General features: G+C 43.5%; 1 protein-coding gene across 2 annotated transcripts in view; it reads right to left on the bottom strand.

Moving 5' to 3' along the window:
* MGAM (maltase-glucoamylase) overlaps window positions 1-19,854 on the bottom strand; it is a 95,454-nt gene extending 75,600 nt beyond the window's left edge. The window contains exon 1 of one of the 2 annotated variants that reach the window (XM_047095175.1): window positions 19,722-19,854. The gene's annotated coding sequence lies outside the window, so the exon portion shown is untranslated. The remainder of the gene's footprint in view (window positions 1-19,721) is intronic. The other variant, XM_047095174.1, reaches the window with a different exon arrangement.
* Between the last annotated feature and the right edge of the window lie 2,307 nt (window positions 19,855-22,161).

Here is a 22,161-nt window from a genome sequence, read left to right as displayed (position 1 = left end):
AATTTAAGATTTGAGTTTTATTTAATATACAGCTGGTAATTTTTTAATGGCAAAGCTCAAATCTAAATCTAACATAAATAATATGAGTAACTCACAAACCCTTATGGATGTACCCATCACCTGGATTAAAAATGACCAATTCAGGGGTGCCTGGGTGGCTCAGTTGGCTAAGTGTCTGACTTCGGCTCAGGTCATGATCTCCCAGTTCATGGAGTTTAACCCCACATCAGGCTCTGTGCTGACAGCTCTGAGCCTGGAACCTACTTCGGATTCTGTGTCTCCCTCTCTCTCTCTCTGCCCCTCCCCCACTCATGCTCTGTCTCTCTCTGTCTCAAAAATAAATAAATGTTAAAAAAAAATGATCAAATCATGGCCAATCTCATTTTGTCTTTATTTCCAGTTACTTCTCTCCCTAACTCAGGATTATTTTGAAGCAAATCTTACTTAGATGGCTTTTAATCTGAAAATATCTAAGTATTGGGGCACCTGGCTGGCTCAGTTGGTGGCACGTGAGACTCTTGATCTCGGCGTTGTGAGTTTGAGCCCCATGATGGGTGTAGAGATTACTTAAAAGTTTTTTCTTTAATATTTAAGCATTACAAATAAATTTCATGAAAGCCAAATAACTTACTGTTGTTATACCAAAAATATTTTAAAAATAATTCCTTAATCAGCAAATATCTAGTCAATGTTGAAATTTCCTTCCTTGTGTGATATTTTATAATTTGTTCTACTTTCATTAGGATGCAAGCAAGATTTATATATTGTAATTGGTTTGTGTCTGTTAAACGTTTTTAATCAACAGGTTTGTTCTGTTGATTTCCCCACAATCTGGATTTTGTAGATTGCATCCGTAAACTAACACGTTTCTCTACTCTTATATTTCCTGTAAATTAATGATCAGATTTAGAGTTTTGACCAGATACAGGTTTGATTTTCTGGCAAGAATGGCTCACATCAGGAGACACATAAAATCTAGCAGATTCTCCTTTTGTCATATTAATAGCCATTGGCGAGCATTTCTTAGATCCATTATTTGATTAGTTGTGACAATGATACTATAATTCTACCATTCTTTATGTACTGGATAAAATATTACTGTAGAGAGAAATTTCCCCTCATCTATTACTTGGATCATAAAGGTACAGTGCATATAGGAGAGGTAGTATCAACATTTGACTCTATTTCCTGGCTTTCAGAAGGAGTTGTTGCCCTAGCAACCTCCAAAGAGGACCAGTGAGAATATTTGTCCAATATTTTTATGAACTCATGGATTGAAACACATCTATACTAACACATTGATATTATTATCATTAATGCTCATTTTGCCTCATCTTTACCCAGTGGGAGTCTCTTCAAGTCGGTTCCTGGTAGTCTTTAATAGTTTCCTTGTCTCTGTTATGACTGATGACCTAGGCTCATTTTGCACATTTCCTGCCCCCAGTCTCAAATCAAATGTCTCTGAAGAGGCTTTGTTCTTTTCAGTGGGAACAATATTTAGAAACCACAGTTTGGATGAGAACTGTTGAATTCTACAACTGCATATAACTGATGGGTCATCCTGACCAGGTGGCTATCTCTGAATTCCCAGGGAGCATGGTCAATTTCAAACAAATACAGAAAGAACACATTTACCTATGCCTAAAGTTGTTATAAATCCTCACTAGGGATTAAAATATTTTGCCCAGCAGTTTAAAGAAGATGTTCAGCATTTGGAATCTCTGGGGTTAAGGCCTAGATACCTGATTAAAAAAAAAAACAAAACTCCACAGATAATTCTGATATGCAAGTAAGTTTCAGAAACAGTGACCTTATTATAGGCTTATAAACTGTAATAAACACATTTTATTAGGCAAAAGTGGTGTCCATGAAGTTAAAAACTAGAAGTGGAGCCAATAGCTACTCAAGCCCCTTCGTTTTATGCATAAATACACGAAGGCACAGTAAGCAAAGCGCCTTGTTCAGAGTCACATGGTCAAGGACTAGAACCAAATTTTCCAAACAGCTGAATGTAGTTCTCTGTGGCTACTGTACCTATCCTGGCAGCTCTTGGTGGGTCCCTCACGAATAGAATATTCTTGAGCTTACCACAACCTCGATCTTCAAAACTCACTTCAAGCTATTCCTGTCCCCTTCTTCCAATCCACTCTTGATCTCCATCAGATTCGATTCAAGGTACTGCCTTCCAGACCGTAAAGGACTTGATACCTATCAACTGATGACCACTATAAGCTGTCTTGGAACTGAGTGTCCTTCTCCTCAGTACATCTAACTTCCAGAACTTCCTACCAGAGAACTTCCCGCACAGATGGTACCCTCCCTCTGTGGAGTCTGAGGCAGCAGCTTGTGATCCCCAGTTCAGTGCTTCCTACCAAACAAACTACATGCTGGAGACAACCATGAAGCTGGTCTTGTTGGGGTGCTAAATATGGACAGTATTTTAAGTCAAAGTTTGTGTCTTAAAGATTCATAGAATTCAAACTCTAAATCCATTATCCTTCATCTTCAGAGGTCGAGCATAAAGTAGGCTTTGAAATATCCTCTCACTAATAAGGGAGGACTAGGCAAAGTCATCCTCACTCATTCAACCTTGTCATACCAGGGGAAGATAAAGGGAGACCTGTGCCCTGAGAGCAGCTGAACTGCTCTCGGGATGGATACTGACGCCATCGGTCCAGATATGGAGCCCAGCAACATGGCAAATGTCCTAATAAAACATAAAATACCACCTACCCTATGACCCAGCAGTAGCACTGCTAGGAATTTACCCAAGGGATACAGGAGTACTGATACATAGGGGCACTTGTACCCCAGTGTTTATAGCAGCACTCTCAACAATAGCCAAATTATGGAAAGAGCCTAAATGTCCATCAACTGATGAATGGATAAAGAAATTGTGGTTTATATACACAATGGAGTACTATGTGGCAATGACAAAGAATGAAATATGGCCCTTTGTAGCAACGTGGACGGAACTGGAGAGTGTTATGCTAAGTGAAATAAGCCATACAGAGAAAGACAGATACCATATGTGTTCACTCTTATGTGGATCCTGAGAAACTTAACAGGAACCCATGGGGGAGGGGAAGGAAAAAAAAAAGAGAGAGAGGTTAGAGTGGGAGAGAGCCAAAGCATAAGACTCTTAAAAAATGAGAACAAACTGAGGGCTGATGGGGGGTGGGAGGGAGGGGAGGCTGGGTGATGGGTATTGAAGAGGGCATCTTTTGGGATGAGCACTGGGTGTTGTATGGAAACCAATTTGACAATAAATCTCATATATTTAAAAAATAATAATAAAAATAAATAAAAAATAAATAATAAATAAAAAATAAAATACCACATTCCTAAGAGTGAGTATGTTGACAACGAAACAGGAACTAAAGGAAGGAAGAACTCGCAGCTGTTAAAGCAGGAACCACCGTGACTGGCACTGTCACTGGGTCTCCGAGCAGGTTCCCTTAGACCAGAAACTCACAGACCACGTTTAAGGTTTTTTCCTGACATGGAGCTAAACACCATGTGCATGTTCAGATGAGGATTATGCCTTGCAGGCAGTCCTTTCTAGAAATTTCCCTCGGTGCCTCCATTGTGGGACTTTGTCCCTTGTGAAGGACAATTTTCATTCTGGCTTGAGCTGTGGCACTACCCTCCATCAGTAGCAAGGAACATAACTCCCCGGTCACCCACTCCACGTTCTTCCCAGGGTTACCCCAGATGCCACTGCATTTACCACCTCCTTCTTCTGACCCGCTACTACCATTCTCTTGTTATTCTCTCTTGAACATTAACTAAGTCGTATCTTTTGGCCACTTGTGTAAAATTCCAATGGCATTTTATTAGATAATGTTTGCTGTCTTTGAAAGGGAAAGCTTGACATTTCATGCCATTAGCTGAGCTAAGTTTTGAGAACCACAGCAATATTCTTTCTATCTGTTGACCTAAGATAGCAACATCCTACTCAGGATGTTGCATTCTATATTTGCAACAATACTGACACATGAGAATGACCAGGCTAATTTTCTATTTTACCAGTGAAAGAAGGACTGGGGGTCTATGTGTTTAAATGACACACTCCCAAGGCTCAGGACAAGTCCACGGCACAATTAGGGATCCTGACTTCCACCTTAAGGATTGTCCTTATGACCTCACTGCCTCTTAGGTAAAGAGCACACTCTGTCTTTCACATTTTGGGTGAGAATGTACATCTATAGACACAGATACAGCACTGCTTCAAAAGCATGAGAAACTCTGTAGAGCCATACTGTAATGCAGAAATGTGTCACTCAACAGACAGTGCAGCTGATGAGTTACAATCAATACATCACGCAGAATGGAAAAAGAAATTTCCCTGTAAGATCCTACATAGAAGCAGGGAACAAATCCATTGTCACATTGGATGGTGTAATAGAATAATTTCTAAAATGAGTTTCATTAATCTAACTAGTTTCTTGTATCCCCTTAAGTTATAGGAATGAATTGCTCCACGTGCAAGGCCAGCGGTTTTGAGGCTTCATGAGTTTGTAATGGCTGCCGTTACTTACAAGATGAAATGGTATCATCTGTAGTCTAAATCTTTTTTTTAGGTTTATGCATTTATTTTGAGAGAGAGTAAGTAGGAGAGGGGCAGAGAGGGAGGGAAAGAGAGAGCATCCCAAGCACTGACAGTGCCTGAACCCAAAAACCATGAGATCCTGACCTGAACCAAAGTCGGATGCTTAACTGACTGAGCCCCCCAGGTGCCCCTATAGTCTAACTCTTAATAATCACTCTAGCTAAGGTTTGGGGGCTTCTGTATTCCAGGTATTTTCCAAACATTACTAGTCATCTTTATAATCCTGAAATACAGGTATTATTCATCTCTATTTTATGAGCAATGAAACAGAGGTCAGAAAGGTATAAAACTTATCAGCAGTGATAAACAGTAGAGCTGAAATTCACTCTTAAGTCTATACTCCAAAGGCATGCTTCTCTTCATGACTACAGCAAAACCCACACCCTCCCCCAACCCTATCTTCTACACTTACAAGAATCGTGTTTCTTCAGTTCAAACAACATCTCTTCTGGGACTTAAAATTAACCCTCCCTCCCTCTCTTGCTCCCAAGCAATCTATCTGTATCTATACTCATAACTCTGAGGACAATCTGCCTTCCTCTCCTAAGTTTTAAGCTGCTAGAGTCCAGTGAGTGAGAATATCTCACCCCTCCCTGAGTTATCTGTCTCAGCCTGACAGTCAGAGATACTGACTCCTTGGTTCTGTTGACAGGTGGGGGGGGGCACTGGTAGAGAGTCCAGGACTGGGCCATTCTCCTGTTGAGAGTTGCCTCTTTTGGGAATCCAGAGCCCTTTCAGTTAGCCTAATGATGCCACCATCATTTTCTCTGTGCTCTATGATGGGGAAAATGTTGGGAAGAATTCCACAGTGCCTCATGGGATGCCCCTGGCAGGTGCTCTAAATGAGTATTTGCTGATTCAGGAGCAAGACTGAGTGGAAACAACACTATAAGATGCTCTACTGTTTCCAATTCTGTGTCTCCCTCTCTCTCTGCCCCTCCCCCATTCATGCTCTGTCTCTCTCTGTCCCAAAAATAAATAAACGTTGAAAAAAAATTTTTAAAAAAAAAGATGCTCTATATCACAGGTGCACTTCAGGGACCTCATTCCTCTTTCCTGAGGGATAAGGGAGGGACAAAATGAGAAACCATGTGCCTTCATCCCAGGAATCTTGCCAGTAACCACAGGAATCCAAATGAAAAAAAGAAAAAGAAAGAAATGGATATAAAAAATAATATAAATTGGAATGCAGTTATTTATTTTACAAAAGGATCCAAGTCAAGGTTCCTTTTAATCAACCATTTTTGAAGTATTAAGGAGAGGTAATCATTATCTCTAGGGAGATTTTTTTCAGAATATACAGCCATTCCCTCTCCATATGACCTTTGTAACTATTTTTCATATGAATAACAGCCTTCATATGAGTTGTAAACATAAAAAAGAAATAGCTGGAAACCATCTCTTTATAAGGAGAACATACATTAGTAAATCCACTTTCTGGAAGATAATTCTCTTCACAGCCCATTTATTAAGTCCAACCATAGCTGAACACTGGTTATACCCCTCTGCTGCTCTATCCTCCCTACTCTTAGCTCAGGGAGCGGTGATCTCTCTGTGCAGAACTGCCTCCAACTCTACAGACCCCTTTCCTCAGGCTGATTATGAGCTGAGATAGTCTCTGCTCTGCTATACCCAGCACAACGGTCATGTCTGCTTTTCTTTTCCATTTTGTTACAGACTCATTTCATTTGGTACATCTTTATAAGAATATCAGTGGAAGTTTGGAAAGGAAAACAGGTAAAGTCATATGATCCGTCTACCATCTTAAACCTTTCTGGGTAGGTTTTAAAAGTTCCCCAAATGAGTTTGATATTCAGTTCCCTCCACTACTGTTTTAAAATCACGTTGGGAATTTTGAGTTGATCAGTGTATTTAATAATATCACATGACACTATCTTATAGGGTGGGAGGAGGAATGGCAGGTATAAATTGAGGACAGTGAAAAATGGGACAAATATTAAGTTGGAGACTGTAAAAACAAAAACCAAATAACCCATTTGGAGGGAGTCTTAGGGGATGGATGGTCCCTTGTGAAATTATCAACCCCATCAAAACACCCCTAGTATGTCAGTGTACCCTCTCTACCCCCAGCTCATTTGTGGTCAAGCACGTAAGTTTTCCGAAGGTGTTCTTCCCAAAGGTGTGTCTACTTCCTTAGACACACCCTTTTCTTCTCCTTTTCTTCCTCAAAGTGTGAGCTCCCAGGGCATAAAAATTATGCCTGCGTCTTCCTCTTTATTTCCTTAAGTATCTACCGGTAGAATCTGCGTAATCAATACTTATTGATCAATAATATTTTACTCTCTGGTTGATTACTCTGCTAAATATTTCACTAGTATTTTCCTTCATCTTATCCCCAAGTTCTCCTTCTCAGAACAAAGAACATGCTAAATAGGGCATGAGAATACTGGAGCTTGACTTCCTGCCCTACCATTTCTTGCTGTCATAGTCAAAAGAATTTCCCTAATACTCCTGAGTCTTGGTTTTCTTTGAAATTTTTTTTGATGCTAATTTATTTTTGAAGGAGAAAGAGACAGAGTGTGAGTAGGGGAGGGGCAGAAAGAGAGGGAGACACGGAATCCGAAGCCGGCTCCAGGCTCTGAGCTGTCAGCACAGAATCCGATGTGGGGCTCAAACCCACAAACCGTGAGATCATGACCTGAGCTGAAGTCGGACGCTTAAGTGACTGAGCCACCCAGGTGCCCCTTGAGTCTTGGTTTTCTTATCTGTAAAAAGTGAAACTAACAATACCTATTGTAATTATTACCTATCATCACTTTCTTATTGTGAAAATCAAATAAAAACACTTCACATTTCAAAGCATTACATGTCATTATGCTATTATTTGCCTTAGAGAAGATAGTGGGTGCTGGGTAAGAAGCAGGATGTTCCTAAGACATACGTTCACCCCACTTTCAGTGATTGTGGCAGCACATCTCACTCGGTGTTTCATGAAATGGCAGATGTGTGTTCCTGGCTCCTGTCTTTATGAACCCTTTCTGATCTACCCTCCTAGCTGCTAAGCGCTTTAGAGCCTCACATGTTGGGTGAATCACTCACTACCTGAGACACAGGTGCACGACGTCAGGAGGAAACAATGGGAGGCAAAGTGTCAGTCGTGTCCATTCAAGACCCACTTTCTGCACCCACATCCACAGCTCCTCTCCCACGCTGTCTTGTAAATCATGCTAGCTTCACTCAAAAAGCACAGCCCGGTTCTTCTTCCCTCAGGCCTCAATCTAACGCTCCCAGCTTGGGAATCTGAAACTTACTGTTTCATTCTGCATTGTAGCCTCGTTCTCTACCCAATCAGTGTGTCCCCACGCAAGCTCCACATTCTCCACGGTCCTTCACCCAAGGGTTAAATGACAAGAGGATTCGCTTCCTATACACTGGTGAGAAATTGCTCTTTATTGGGGCAACTGGGTGGCTTGGTCGGTTAAGCGTCCGACTTCAGCTCAGGTCATGATTTCATGGTTTGCAAGTTTGGGTCCCGAGTCAGGCTCTGTACTGACAGCACGGAGCCTGGAGCCTACTTTGGATTCTGTGTTTCCCTCTCTCTCTACCCCTCCCTCACTCAAGGTCTGTCTCTCTCTCTCTCTCTCTCTCTCTCTCTAAACAAAAATAAACATTAAAAAAATAAAAAGAAATTGCTCTTTGTCAATATAATGCCCTCTTACTTTGTGAAAGGAAATGTAGCGGCTGTACCTTTCCCTATGAGGATGACTTTGGTTCTTCTAAACTAAATTACCCAACTCCAATCTTTCTTACCTGTTCTGTCCCCAATACCTCACACTCCCAAAGCCCTTATAAGGCATCCCGTAATATTAATTTTGCATATAAAATTCCATAAAAATTAATAACCTTCCATGCCTGATATAATGAAGTTGGCTAGTGAGGTAAAGAGTGATCTCATGTTCACTGTCAAGGACAGGAGTTATCAGAACGCCTATCTGAGTGGTTGTGTCTTCTTCCCTTTGATGGTTGCTAGTAGCTGTGAGATAGGAGATTGCTTATGTTAAGTTTCTCCAATGTTTATAAATGCACTATGTGAGACACTATGAAGTAAAAGGTACCCACACGTTGTACCCACAGTCAAACCGTAAACACCATATACTTAATGAAGATTTGACAAAAACTATTAAAACCACATACAATCTGGAATTTCCTTTGTACACATTTAGCCCACACATACACTTGCACATCGAGATAAGATCAAGGTTTTTCACTGCGGCTGATACAAAACATATATAACAGCAAAAGACTGAGAATAGTGTAAATATCCATAGACAGGAGTGAGTAAAGTGTTGCAATAAAATAAAATTCATTATTTTTCAAAATTATGATATGGTAGGTTTTTAAATTTTTTTTAATGTTTATTTCTGAGAGAGAGACAGACAGAGAGTGAATGGGGGAGGGCAGAGGGGGAGACACAGAATCTGAAGGAGGCTGAGCTGTCAGCACAGAGCCCAAAGGGGAGCTTGAACTCATGAACCGTGAGATCATGGGGGAGCTTGAACTCATGAACCGCGAGATCATGACCTGAGCCAGTCAGGTGCTTAACTGACTGAGCCACCCAGGTGCCCCTGATATGGTGGTTTTTAAAAAAAGTCCACATATTCTTTGATATTCCTCCCTTCAGACAGGGAGTCAAATCCCCTGTCCCTCACTCTTTGAGAGTAGGCTGGACTCAGTGACTCACTTCTAACAAACAGAATGTGGTGGAAGGAATGGTGTGTGACTCCCAAGGCTAGGTTATAAAAGGCACTACAGCTTCTTCCTTTCTATTTCTCTTGGATCACTTCCTTGCTCTTTTTCTTGGTTCGTTTCTTGGAGAAGCCAGCTTCCACGTCATAGTGACACTCAAGGAGGCCTATGAGAAGGTCCAACAACCAGCGAGAAACTGAGGCCATTAGCCAATAGCCAAGGGAGGGCGTCATCTCAGAAGTGGGTTCTCCAGGCCGAGTCAAGCCTTCAAATGACTACAGCCCCTGGCAACATCTTGGCCGCAATTTCATGAGACATCTTGACCCAGAACCACCAAGCTAAGCTGCTCCTGCATTTCTAACCCATAGAAACTGTGAAATAAAAAATATTTCTTGTTTTGAGCTATGAAATTTGGGAGTAATTTACTATGCAGCAATAGATAATTAATAGCATGGATAATAAGACTTCTTGAATAATGTATCATTTGCATTTAGAAAAATCTTTCTGCCTCTTATCAAAAGTCTTTTTGTGTCATATATTTAAATATGGTTACCTGTTCCATGGAACAATGATAATAATTTTTTTAATATTTGTTTATTTTGAGAGAGAGAGGCGGGGAGGGACAGAGAGAGAGAGAGAGAGAGAGAGAGGGAGAGAATCCCAAGCAGGCTCCACTCTGTTCAGTGTAAAGCCTGAAGCAGGGCTCCATTCCATGAGTCATGAGATCACGAACTTAGGTGAAATCAACAGTTGGATACTTAAGCAACTGAGCCACCCAGGCATCCCTGGAACAACAATAATTATTTTCTCCCTGTAGAAGAGAAACATTTCCTTAAACCTGATTGAAAAAAAACCCTTCAGCATCTTCTAGCTGACATTACTTTCTGAATCACAGGGATCTTGATGGTGAAATCTACAATCTAATTTAGGAATGCAACTTAGGAAAACAAAATCGAGACAAATGGCAAAGGCAAACACAATAAGAAAGTAATTTAAATTGCTTTTAAAAGAAAAATGTTTAAAAAACCTGTTATTTGGCAGTCTGTCATCAATCTTTAAATATTTTATTCCACATAACAAAAATTGTGCAATTTGATAATGATAAAAATAACTAATGATGATTGAGTGAATGTGCTAAAAGGCTACATAATTTTTTGCATGAAATCCTCACGACAACTCCAAGTTAATTATTGTGACAGCCCCACTTTCAGATGAGGAAATTAAAATTTCAGCAAGGTCGAATAATTTGCCTGATGTCACACAGCGGATAACAAGCAAAGCCACAATTTCAACACTGGCCTTTGGACTCCACAGCCAGAATTTTCAACCATTACTCTGTAGTCTAAGTTATAATGCCCCATGTTGTACACCAGCTCAGGCTTTTTGTGAGATTGCAGTTTTATCAGACAGTATCTGGGTCATTAACTAAGTACTCAGAATGTGCACGGTACAAGGCTAAATACTTCCATGCATTATTTCCATCAGTCCTCACAACCACTTTACGAGGAGGGACTGTAATTATCTCCAGGTTACCAATAGTTAACTGAGCTTGATAGAAGTTACGGTGCCCAAGGTCCAGCACTCAGAGCTCAGCTTCAAACCAGGGAGTCTGAATCCAAATGTCAAGCAATGCAGGAAACTTCTGTATTTCTGAATAATTAAGGCTGCTAAATTAAGAGGAGGTACATGAGAGATAGCTGTGTCCTTCCCGAGATAATCATGGGGTTGGAAGCTTTATGGAGAGAAAAGGAAACAAAAATTCTACAACATTTCAGTCCCCACAGCACCTGGGGGCTTCAAAAGTGCTTTTGTAAGCATCCATAGAAGTCAATTCACTTTAAGGGTGTGGCCCACAGCACTCTGTTGAGTTCTCCATGAGACCAAGAACGAGCGGCTGATGCACACTTTCCATAATTATTCATCATCGAGTTATCAATGCTATGTCTTTGGGGGGAGGCTAGATCTGATTGCAGTGTATTTATTCACGCCTCAATTATTTATTAAGCTCCCACAATGAGCCAAGCATTCTTCCAGGAGCTGGTTCTACAACAACAAACACAACAGATAAAGCTTCTTGTCCTCACGGGACTTATGCTCTTGTGGTTAGAAAAAGATGCAATAAACAAAACAAGTGCACCTGTCATCTAGGTCAGGCTGTGGTAAGTGCAATGGAGAAGGGGGAAGACAAGGAAGGTGGGGGTGAGGGTTGCACTTTCAATTAGGCTGCTCATGGAGGAGCTCACTTGCAAAGACCAAATGATTACTGTACGTAAACTGTGCAGACTCCAACAGTCATTTTTTCCTCTTGAATTAAAATGGTTATATTAGGTGCCTGGGTGGCTTAGTCAGTTAAGCATCTGACTTCGGCTCAGGTCATGATATTACGGCTCATGAGTTTGAGCCCCGCACCTGGCTCTCTGCTCTTAGTGAAGTGCCTGTTTCAGATCCACTGTCTCTCTCTCTCTCTCTCTCTCTCTCTCTCTCTGTCCCTCCTCTGCTCTCTCTCTCTCTCTCTTTCTCAAAAATAAATAAACATTTCAAAAATAAAATAAAGTAAACTGGTTATATGAATAATTGCCAAAGGTCATTTTCCTGGTACTGTTGTAAGTATTTAGGCAAAGCAGGTAGATTAAACCAGGTAGGGGCCTGAACTATTGAAATAGCTATCAAAAGTAATTCCAGAAAACTGGATAATCTATTGTCATATTTTGTAAATACAGTGTCTGTATTTGCATATGATGATCTAAGCCTTTCTTTTAAAAATCCTTTGATAGCACAAGGCAAGAGATCGAGTGGAAAAGAGAGGGTTAGTTTTATAGAGACTGAGAATTTTCAAAGAGGAGCCCAGCCAGTCATGGCTATTCCTCAAAATTTCTGGGCAAAACTTACTGGGTTGGTTCATTGTCTCCCAGCTACTGTCTAACCCCTCCGGGCCTCAGTTTCCCCATCTGAACCACAAAGGGATCATCTCTAAAAGATAGGTATGGCCTACCATGACCCCAGCACCAGGGTGGGCAAAGGCTTTTCTGCCTTGTCACCTTCTGCAGCTAACTCCTGAACCCACTTTAAATGGAAACTGTCTTCTTCCAAGTCCACCAGCTCATGGGTATTCCACGCTTATGGAGCAGTTTTTAAAGTAACTTTATCAGCTCATCAAAGCTCATTTTACAAGGGAATGGTTGACAATAAAAACATCACTGATATCGCGTGTCTAAGCATGAGTGAAATAGTGATGAGCTGTCTTAAAAGTGGGGTAAAGGACAGAATGTCCTTGCGCATCATGTGGTCACTGATACACATTGGCCCTGCCCAGCACAACAAACCACAGACCCCTCCCCTTTCACTCCCACCCGGCCCAGCACACGTGCACTCACTGTTCTGCAACATGACATCAGAGCAATAGCCAGTGTGGACAGCGGGAGGTCCCTTTGGCACATGAAGGCCACGGTCCGGACCCCATATCAGGGACCACTGGTAGCCTTTTCTAGTGAGCCCATGCAACTGATCTTGGCCTCCTTCTCTTTCCCCAACAGAAACTCTTCCTTCCCACCTCAGTAACCAGGAAATGCCCACATGGGTCTAGCACCAGTGAGGACCCAGCTTTCTTCAGGCTTTACCAGAGAGAGACCATCAGCAACAAGTTGCCGCCTTCCCCTTCCCTCAGCACTTTGTTCTGTTTCACACAAGGCTGCCAGTGCAGGCCCTGTGTCTTCCCCTCCGTGCCCTCCTCTCTGACTCCACAGGAAGTCTCTGACACTCCCCACAGCCCCCCGCACACCAACACCTGCCCACGCCCCTGTAACTTACACACTACCTGGACTCTTCCCTAGAATAATTCTTTATTCCATCACTGAGGCACCCAACTCATGGAGGTAGCAATAGATTTCTCAATTTCCTGACCACAATGGACTCTCTAATTACCACCGCTCAACCACAACTCAGCATCCTTCCAGAAGGAATGTCCTGACGGACTCTATTCTAACCCCTCTGCCTCCCTTCCCCCACCTCACCTCCTGAATCAGGAAGAACAGCTACCTCCCCTAAATGCACACACACAACACACATATGCACAAAGGCTTAGCTACAGTAGGGCTTGTAGACCCAGCCTTGGTCCAGAAGAAGGCACACACGTGCACGCAAACACACACACACACACACACACACACACACACACACACACACACAGAGCAAGAAAAAAAATTAAATGAGTTGAACCTTGTTTTCAGTGTGTGTTTGTGTAATTATGTTTGCTGTGTAGTTCTGTGTTTCATCAGTGGCAAGGACGGTCTGACTAAAGGAGATCAGCACCAGTCCACACACACTTGCACACACACATCCAGAGCCATAAATAAACACACCGTTCACAAACATACCTCATCACTTCCTACCACTGTCGCCACTCTCCCGAAGGACGGCCTAGTAAGAGAAACAGGGAGCACAGTCCACAGAGTGCAGTCACAGCCCTGCTGAGCGGTTACTGTGTCCCTGCCAATGGGTTTCAAATGCAGATGAGTGCCCAGCTTTCATTCTCAAGATCAGATTTGCTAGTTAATTAGTAATCATGGTCTTCCTCCGAGAACATCCCTAAGAACCTGGAGGAAGACGTGATCGCCCTGACCCTCTCTGACCCCTCCAGGTGCCGAATGTACATTCAGAGGTGAGCACGTTCAGGCGCCTCGCGAGGGAACACAGACCGACGCAACCAGTAGATGATAAAAAGCAAAACAGAAACCATCTCAGTGTCCCATTGACATTTACTAACACAACCTTCTGATCTGTGATTTGAAGGAAATAATTTTGAAAATGTTTTTAGAATAGTCTTCTCTGGTCTCCAGAAGAGTTGTCCGCAAGCATTTTTATGCTATGGACATCCTTTGGCAGTCTGGTGCCTCCAGGAACCTCTCTTAAAATTACATTCTTATTTTTTTATTTTTTTAAAATGTTTATTTATGTATTTTGAAGGGGGGGAGGGGAAGAGAGAGAGGGAGAGAGAGGATCCCAAGCAGGCTCCACGCTGTCAGTGCAGAGCCTGACTCGAGGCTCAATCCCACGACCCCAGGATCATGACTTGAGCTGAAATCGAGTTGGATGCTTAACCGATTAAGGCACTCAGTCGTCCCTAAAATTATATTTTCAAAAGCATGAGACAAAATACATAAGGATACAAAGAAAACAGATTTGATTGAATTAGTTACTAAAGTTTTTTTTTTTTAATTTTTAATGTTTATTTTTGAGAGACACAGAGAGAGAGAGAGAGAGAGAGAGCAGGGGAAGGGCAGAGAGAGAGAGGGAGACACAGAATCTGAAGCAGGCTCCAGGCTGTCAGCACAGAGCCCGATGCGGGGCTCGAACTCACAAACCATGAGATCATGACCTGAGATGAAGTCAGACACTCAACAGACTGAGCCACCCAGGCACCCCGAGTATTTTTTTAATTGCAATATAACAATGCATGTGTTTCTTTAATGATATATTAGCTAACAAATCTAGTAAGAGGACTAACAGTGATAAGTATAAATAGTATCTTGAGATTATCTTCAAAATATGATACAAAAGTAACTACAGCTTCTCTTGGAACCAAATTCTTAGGTACCTCTACCACTACTCATGTTTGTGACCTCACTTTATACTTAAAAGACAAATTTTAGCTGGATTTTAGCAAAGAAAAAATACATAAATATTGCCCCTTCTAAGTTCACTTGCTTTCTGAATTACATCCATGAATTATATCTGAATTATATCCACGAATCCCAGAATTTTAGAGCGCTGCTCTAAAATTTCCTGGCAGATCCCCCCTCAAATGTGCCCCTCCAAGTATGACCCATAAGCCTGTTTTTGCCAGTCCCCAAGGAAATAAGTACTAAAATTAGAAGGCTTTGCTGTAATATGACAGAATAATTTTATGTTCTTTGACCCTAATAATTAAAAAATGGAGTGGGTATTTATGTATGCCTGGTTTTTCATTTCCTTTCTCTTGTAATTCATTTGTATCTTAAGTTTACAAAAATCTCAGTCTGTGACATGGTGGAAATAAAAAAAAAAATTCTCTTCAGCATAGAGAGTGTAAAAAACCCCACCCAACTGTTATTCCTAGATTCCTAGACAGTTAATTGCTTTTATGGACCAGTGAAAATTCAGGAAAATTTGGGCCATTAGACCTAAATCTATAAATTGTGCCTATCACCTGGAAAAGCTAAAGTCATGATTTATTATCATTGCCATTTTATAGGGGACATAGACTACTAAAATGGAATCAATTTATCTTTTTGAACAGTTTACTTACTTGTCCTTATTTTTTTCATCACTGACCACCAGTGAAATGTCAGGAGCCAACGAAGCCTGAAGACCAGATTTTGGGAAACACACACCTACCATATTCCTTTGGCATCACCGAGTCAGAGAATTTAGAGCTAAAAGAGGAAGGGAAGGGAAACTAAGGAGCAAGGAGGCCTGCGGGGCACCAAGGCCTTCTGTCTACATTATGTGGCCAAGATTCACAACGGCCCCGCAGCAGCAAGGGCCTGAAGTGCCATCCGAATGCTTGTCTGCTCAGCGTTAGGGACCAGGTGGGCTGGGGCATCTGGGGCTACCGTTCCCGCATTATACAGATGAAGAACCTGGGGCCCAGGAATTTTGTGAGGTTTGCATAAGCGTAGTGACAGAAGGTCCAGATACGACATCGGGCAAACCTGGATTCCAAGCCCAGGTCTGCATACTGGCTGCGGACGCACAGCCGCACAGGCCTCAATGTCCTCAACCTACAGGAAGCCGGAAACGATCCTATTCAGTCACATTAGAAGGAGATAGAGAGACAAATGCTATAATACAAGTAGAAGACTCGGTGTTACCTAATAGCTACTCACTAAGCCAGTCACATTTATTAAGATTATTTTGCATCTTCACAGCCATGACTGGAGCCCAGACCCTGCACTCCCAACCCAAGGCAGCCTTCAACTATGCCAAGACCTCCTTTGCTCCCAAATCAGGTTTCTGAATGCCGTAGGTACTCATTGATGTTTAGAAAAGAAAACTCATCAAGCACCTACTTGGCACAAGGCCCTGTATTACATACTAACATCTATGTTGTTGCCTGACTGCAACAGTTTAAAAGTTTAGCCCCGGGGCACCTGGGTGGCTCAACAGGTTAAGTGTCCGACTTCAGCTCAGGTCTTGACCTCATAGGCCATGAGCGTGAGCCCCACATCAGGCTCTGCGCTGACAGTGCAGAGCCTCCCTTGGATTCTCTCTCTCCCTCTCTCTGTCCCTCCCCCACTCATGTGCATGTGTGTGTGCACACACCCTCTCTCCCTCAAAATAAATAAACTATAAAAATCAAAAATAAAAGTTTAGCCCCTGGATGAAAACAAAAGAGATGATTCAGGCCAGGCTGAGGTATGAGGACCATGGTGCATAGAGGCGTTTGCTGCCCTAGCGACACAGCCTTACCTGGCCTGAGGATGTCAGGAAAACACGTCTATTCAGGAGCCATGGAGGCCGTGCAGATACAGGGACCATAACGTGATGCCAAAACCTCCTTCTCCCCATTCCCTAGACAGAACCCTTATTTAGACTTTCATCACCTCCTGTCCTTGCTTCCACCCCCTGAAAACACAACACCGACCACTTCCAAAACACAGGTCAATTCGACAGATAGGTGTATGTGTGCTATAAACAAGACACTATCAGAATAGCAGCAACACGCGTGCTTCCTGGATCCTACGCATTATGTTAAAGGGTTCACATGCATGGTTTTTATTTCCTCCTCTTCACTACCCTCTGAAGGAGCAACCGCCATCCCAGTTTCACAGACCAGAAACCTGAGACACACAGAGAGCAACTTGCCCTAACTTATGTAACCAGCAAGAGGTGAATCCGCAATGCAAACCCAGGCGGTCCGCTCCAACCCGCACTAGCACGTGAATGTGAGCGGTGTTCCCATAACCTCATGGCCAGGAGAATGTAAGAAGTCAAGTGGCTACTGTACAAAAGACAAGACAGCAGTGACTACGTACACCATTGGGAGAGACGAGAAAGAAAGCAGAGGCATGGACAGATGGGAGCGCGCAGGGAAGAAGGAAAGACATTTTGAGCCGAGGGATCGGCATACGCAAGGCTCAGAGGTTAGGAGGAACAGGACTTGTTTTAGAAACCGCAGCAAAAAGATACGGCCAGTGAAGACGGTTGCGGGAAAGTCAGGGACACTACTGGCAAAACACATTGGAGTCGCACTGTGGAGATTCTAGCCTTGAGCCACAGGGAACCATCACAGATAGGAAACTGCCCAGAGCGGTCAGAGCATGAGATAGATTTCTGAGCTCTCTGCCCAGGCCTCAAAATGCTGAAGTATCTGTCCCTTTAAATCTTTGGTCAGAATATTTAGTCCCCCCACACCTCCAAACAGACAAGTTTGCATCAGCAGTGAACTCTGGAAGCTGCACAAGCTGCCTGTCCATTGGCGTGACACAGAAATGGGCAACTCTACCGCCCAGAGATCTAAAGATCAGGAGAGCGGTCAACCACCTGGCCGGTACTGATGAGAACACCTGTCTCTCCCCGTGCTGACCTTCCCGAAACGACACTTGCTTCTGGCTTCTCTCCTAAACCCTAAAATAGTCAGAGTCTGTTCCCCAGGATAGATTGCAAACGCCTCTTTCTCCTTAAGGTCACTTGTTCATTCTCGATTCTACCATTCCGATATTTTTTTCAGCATTCACCAATCAGCCTGGCTCACGGCTCTTTCTGCATATGTGGTACAACCTGAAATATCCTTGTCCCCTGTTTTCCTGCCCTTTCCTGTAAACTCTGCTCTTATTGCAAAGCCAAGTTTAAACTCACTTCCCACGAAATTTCTCTAAACACTCAATTCATGTTGATGTATGTTTCCCCTTTTCTGAACTACTCAAGTAACAGTACGTTCAAGAGCATATGGATCCGTGGGGCGCCTGGGTGGCTCAGTCGGTTAAGCATCCCACTTCGGCTCAGGTCATGATCTCGTGGTTTGTGAGTTCGAGCCCCGCATTGGGCTTTGTACTGACAGCTCAGAGCCTGGAGCCTGCTTCGCATTCTGTGTCTCCTTCTCTCTCTGCCCCTCTGATGCTCATGCTCTGTCTCTCTCAATCTCTCAAAAATACATAAACATTAAAGAAAATGCCTCCTTTAAAAAAAAAGTATATGGATCTATTTTATAGACGTGCATACCCCTAAGAGCTCTGAAGAGTGCTAGCCGCTCATCAAGCCCCTACTGGCTGAGTTCCCTCAAAGGCTCCATCAGAGCCAGCCCCTGGTAGGGATGGAGCTAAGAAGAGACAGCTGAGCACCGGTAGTGTGTGTCTCCAACTTCCTAGCACTGAACGCGTTATCAGATTCTCCCTTCCTGGAAGAAAATCCCATAGAAAACAAGATATGCATCCGCTTGTATTTTGCCAGCAATAAACTGGGTGGGTAAGATATCCCTGACAGCTCGTTAATCTGAAACAGTTGCATGCAGTGTTTGACTAGAGATAAGTCATCTCTTGGGGAGTGTTTCCATGTGAAATCTTCAGATGGTGGTTTAGTGGTTCCCCCCATCTGGCGTCCTGGAAAGAGCATAGTGTTTGGAATCAAACTAGCCTGGGCTTGGCTATCAGAGTCTCTACTTACTTGCTATACTCATTTAAATCCTCTGAAGCCTAGTTAACTAATTCTCTGTAGATTAGAGGGGACAATATTCATGACATGGTATTATTTTGAGCCTAAGCTGAGATAGTCAGCACCTGACATCCAGTGTCAGTTTTCCAGTCTCTCCCTAACTGATCTTTTCTGAAAATAAAGTCAAAGAAAATCCAACACACAGTGGCATTAGCTTCAATTCTGTTTAGAATTCTTCCTCCTCAGGGCACCTGGGTGGCCTGTCAGTTGAGCTTTGGACTCTTGATTTCGGCTCAGGTCATGATCCCGGGGTCATGGGATCCCCTGCATTGGGCTCCTGGCTGAGCGTGGAACCTGCTTAGGATTCTCCCTCTCTCCCTCTCTCTCTCTCTCTCTCTCACACACACACACACACACACACACACTCCCCGCCCTCTCTCTGTGCCCCTCCCCCCCTTAAAAAAACAAGAAACAAAATCCTCTTCCTCCAGCCCACCAGCCGCCAGGAAGAACCCCACAGGAGGGTGGGGCTGGAAGAGGTGGGCTCTTCCCTCCATGGTCCACTGGCTCCCACACATTCCCAGGGCCCAGGAGGGTGGAGGAAAGCCAGGCCTAGCCCAGAACTTTGTTCTACAGGACCACTGCCCCCCCTGCACACACACGCACACACACGCACACACTAGGGCACTCACACTCACAAGCACATGCCATCCACACCCTTCCTGTCACAAGTCGTCTCTCACGGTCACTACAGCCCACAAGCTTTAAGTTGTACCTCTTTTGTTGTATTGTCCTTGGTCTTCCTTCTTTTGTTCCAAGTATAAGCTCTTCACAGCAGAGGCTACCCGGGGGGTGGGAAAACTCCTGGTTGGAGTAGGAGTGATTTCTCTGCTCAGAAATGTTCAGAGGAAAGGTGGGGGCGGTACAAGTGACCAGTGCTGAGCATTACGGCATTTCCTTCCCTTGGGAAATACCTATTAGTCAGCAGTTTGACACACGTGTGCACGCAGGTGTGGGTCCAAGGAGGGCGTTGTTAGGAATAATACGTGACCTATTATTCACGTGTGAGTCGTAAAGCGTCGATTTACGTCACGCCGAGTAGTTCTCAGGGCACTTTAAACTGCATTATTTCTTTCATCACAACAAGCCCATGTGATAGGGCAGGTATTTTAATCCCCATGGAAAAAATGAGGAAAGAGACACGAAGAAAAATGACTCGGTAAAGGTCACTCAAAGAATGGCACAGTCAAACTTGCAGTAATTTCATTTCAATACAGGAGTCCAGGGGCACCTGGGTGGCTCAGTCGGTTAAGTGTCTGACTTCGGCTCAGGTCGTGATCTCACAGTTCGTGAGTTCGAGCCCCGTATCGGGCTCTGTGCTGACAGCTCACAGCCTGGAGCCTGCTTCGGATTCTGTGTCTCCCTCTGTCTCTGCCCCTCCCCATCTATCTCTTTCTCTCTCAAAAATAATATAAAATAAAATAAATAAAATAATAAATAAACAATACAGGAGTCTGACGTTCACAGGCTCTGAAGTCGGTAAATACTTCAGCAAATACAGAAATTTCTTTTTCAGACTAAATGTGTATTCATTCATTCAACCAGTTCCAAGTTTATTCTCGACCACGTCTCCCAAAGGGGAACATCTCGGATCCTATCAGTTATCAAATTCTACCATCCATACCTTACAGATGGCCACTTCTCCTTAAGCCCAAATATTGTACTAGAGATTCCCATGGTCTCCACCACGGCTCCCCTGCCCCAGGCCCAGAGAACACCTGCCCACACCGGCAAGGGAGCCCAGCATCACCCCGACCCCCCGGTCACAGCACTGGACAGCTGACCCAACCTGGTCCAGTGGAATCCCTCTCTCCGAAATTAGGGTTTTAGACACAGAGTCTGAATCATGTTGCACTGGGCACTAAGTCGGTGGGGCCGTGTCATGTTATCAAGAGAGAAACGAAAGCTTCACTGAAAACACTTGTTTACCCAGAAGGGGATGGAATAACATGTAGAAAGTGGCAGAAATGAGAGACCACTCAAATCCAAAGAAGGAACGGCAGAGACTCAGTGCCACAATTTTTCCTATTTCTGTGAAAGCCAAGGTACAACTGAATCTCACCTGATGCTCCTGCTTCTTTGCCAAAATGTCAGCTCTGCTCTTACCACCATCACCTCTTCTACTACCAACCACCACCACCACCGTCGTCGTCGTCCTTTCTTCCAGACAGTTTCTGGGCTTTTCCTTGCCTGGCAACCACACAGCCTGCGTTGGGCCTGCTGTGACAGGCTCTTACTTTCTCCCTTTGTTCCGTATAAATATCTGCACCAAAAATCCCGACCCACTCCGGTCAAAACATACCCTGCTACTATCCGTGTGGTTCTGGCTTTTACAACCACTTGTAATAATCACCTTGAAATCTCCACAAAGTCTCTGAATTGTTTGGCATCCCCATAGAACTGTATTTTTAGATCAGGACACATGCAACCTAGGCTGATGTGGTGATGTGCTGAGAGGTACATAACATGCTTTTCTCGGACATTCCATTTTAGTCCAGGAGCACTGGAGAAGAGTAAATAATTCGGATCAGTATTTTTGAATTATGAAAAAAGTGACAGGATAAAGTAATAGCATGCAAATTTGCATGATATTTTTTGACACAAAATATTCAGGTCTACAGAAATGTCCCCCTGTGATGAGATCCTAGTAAGTAGGGAAAACGGGTGAAAAGAAAGCCACAGGAAATGTCTTAAAGGCACTGACAATGTCTTAGAGCCGTGCACAGGCTCTCTCTGTCACTGCTGCCCTCTCTCTGGCTCAGCCTCTATCTCCACATGCTTCCCTCTCTGCTCTGCTCTCCGGGAAGCAGCATGCCCACAACGTCCCCCATCTCTGCTAGGTGCCAGTGCCGAACAATATTCTCCTACTTTGTTGTGTTACAGAGCAACAGAACTGGGCTCATTCTCATTTAATGCCCTACAGCTCTATCAGCTTTTACTTAAAACCCCCTCTTCCTTAATTCATTTTAGTGGGCAAAAGTGAAGTTGAAGACGGGCCCAGAGACCCCTCTAAAGGAGTGCCTTCCCCAGGTCCCTGCTGAGGAAAGTCATCTTATATATGTCCTGAATCACCGGATCCCATGGCGGTACCAGCTTCCGAGCATGAGCACATAACCCAAAGACAGCTAATCCTTATTTCAACCGGCCTCTTGTGA

The sequence above is a fragment of the Lynx rufus genome, unplaced genomic scaffold (genome assembly GCF_022079265.1).
Source record: "Lynx rufus isolate CCGP_SWC_20201006 ecotype Redwood Valley unplaced genomic scaffold, mLynRuf1.p SCAF_4, whole genome shotgun sequence".
Classification (NCBI taxonomy): domain Eukaryota; kingdom Metazoa; phylum Chordata; class Mammalia; order Carnivora; family Felidae; genus Lynx; species Lynx rufus.
This window is presented reverse-complemented; position numbering and strand designations above follow the sequence as displayed.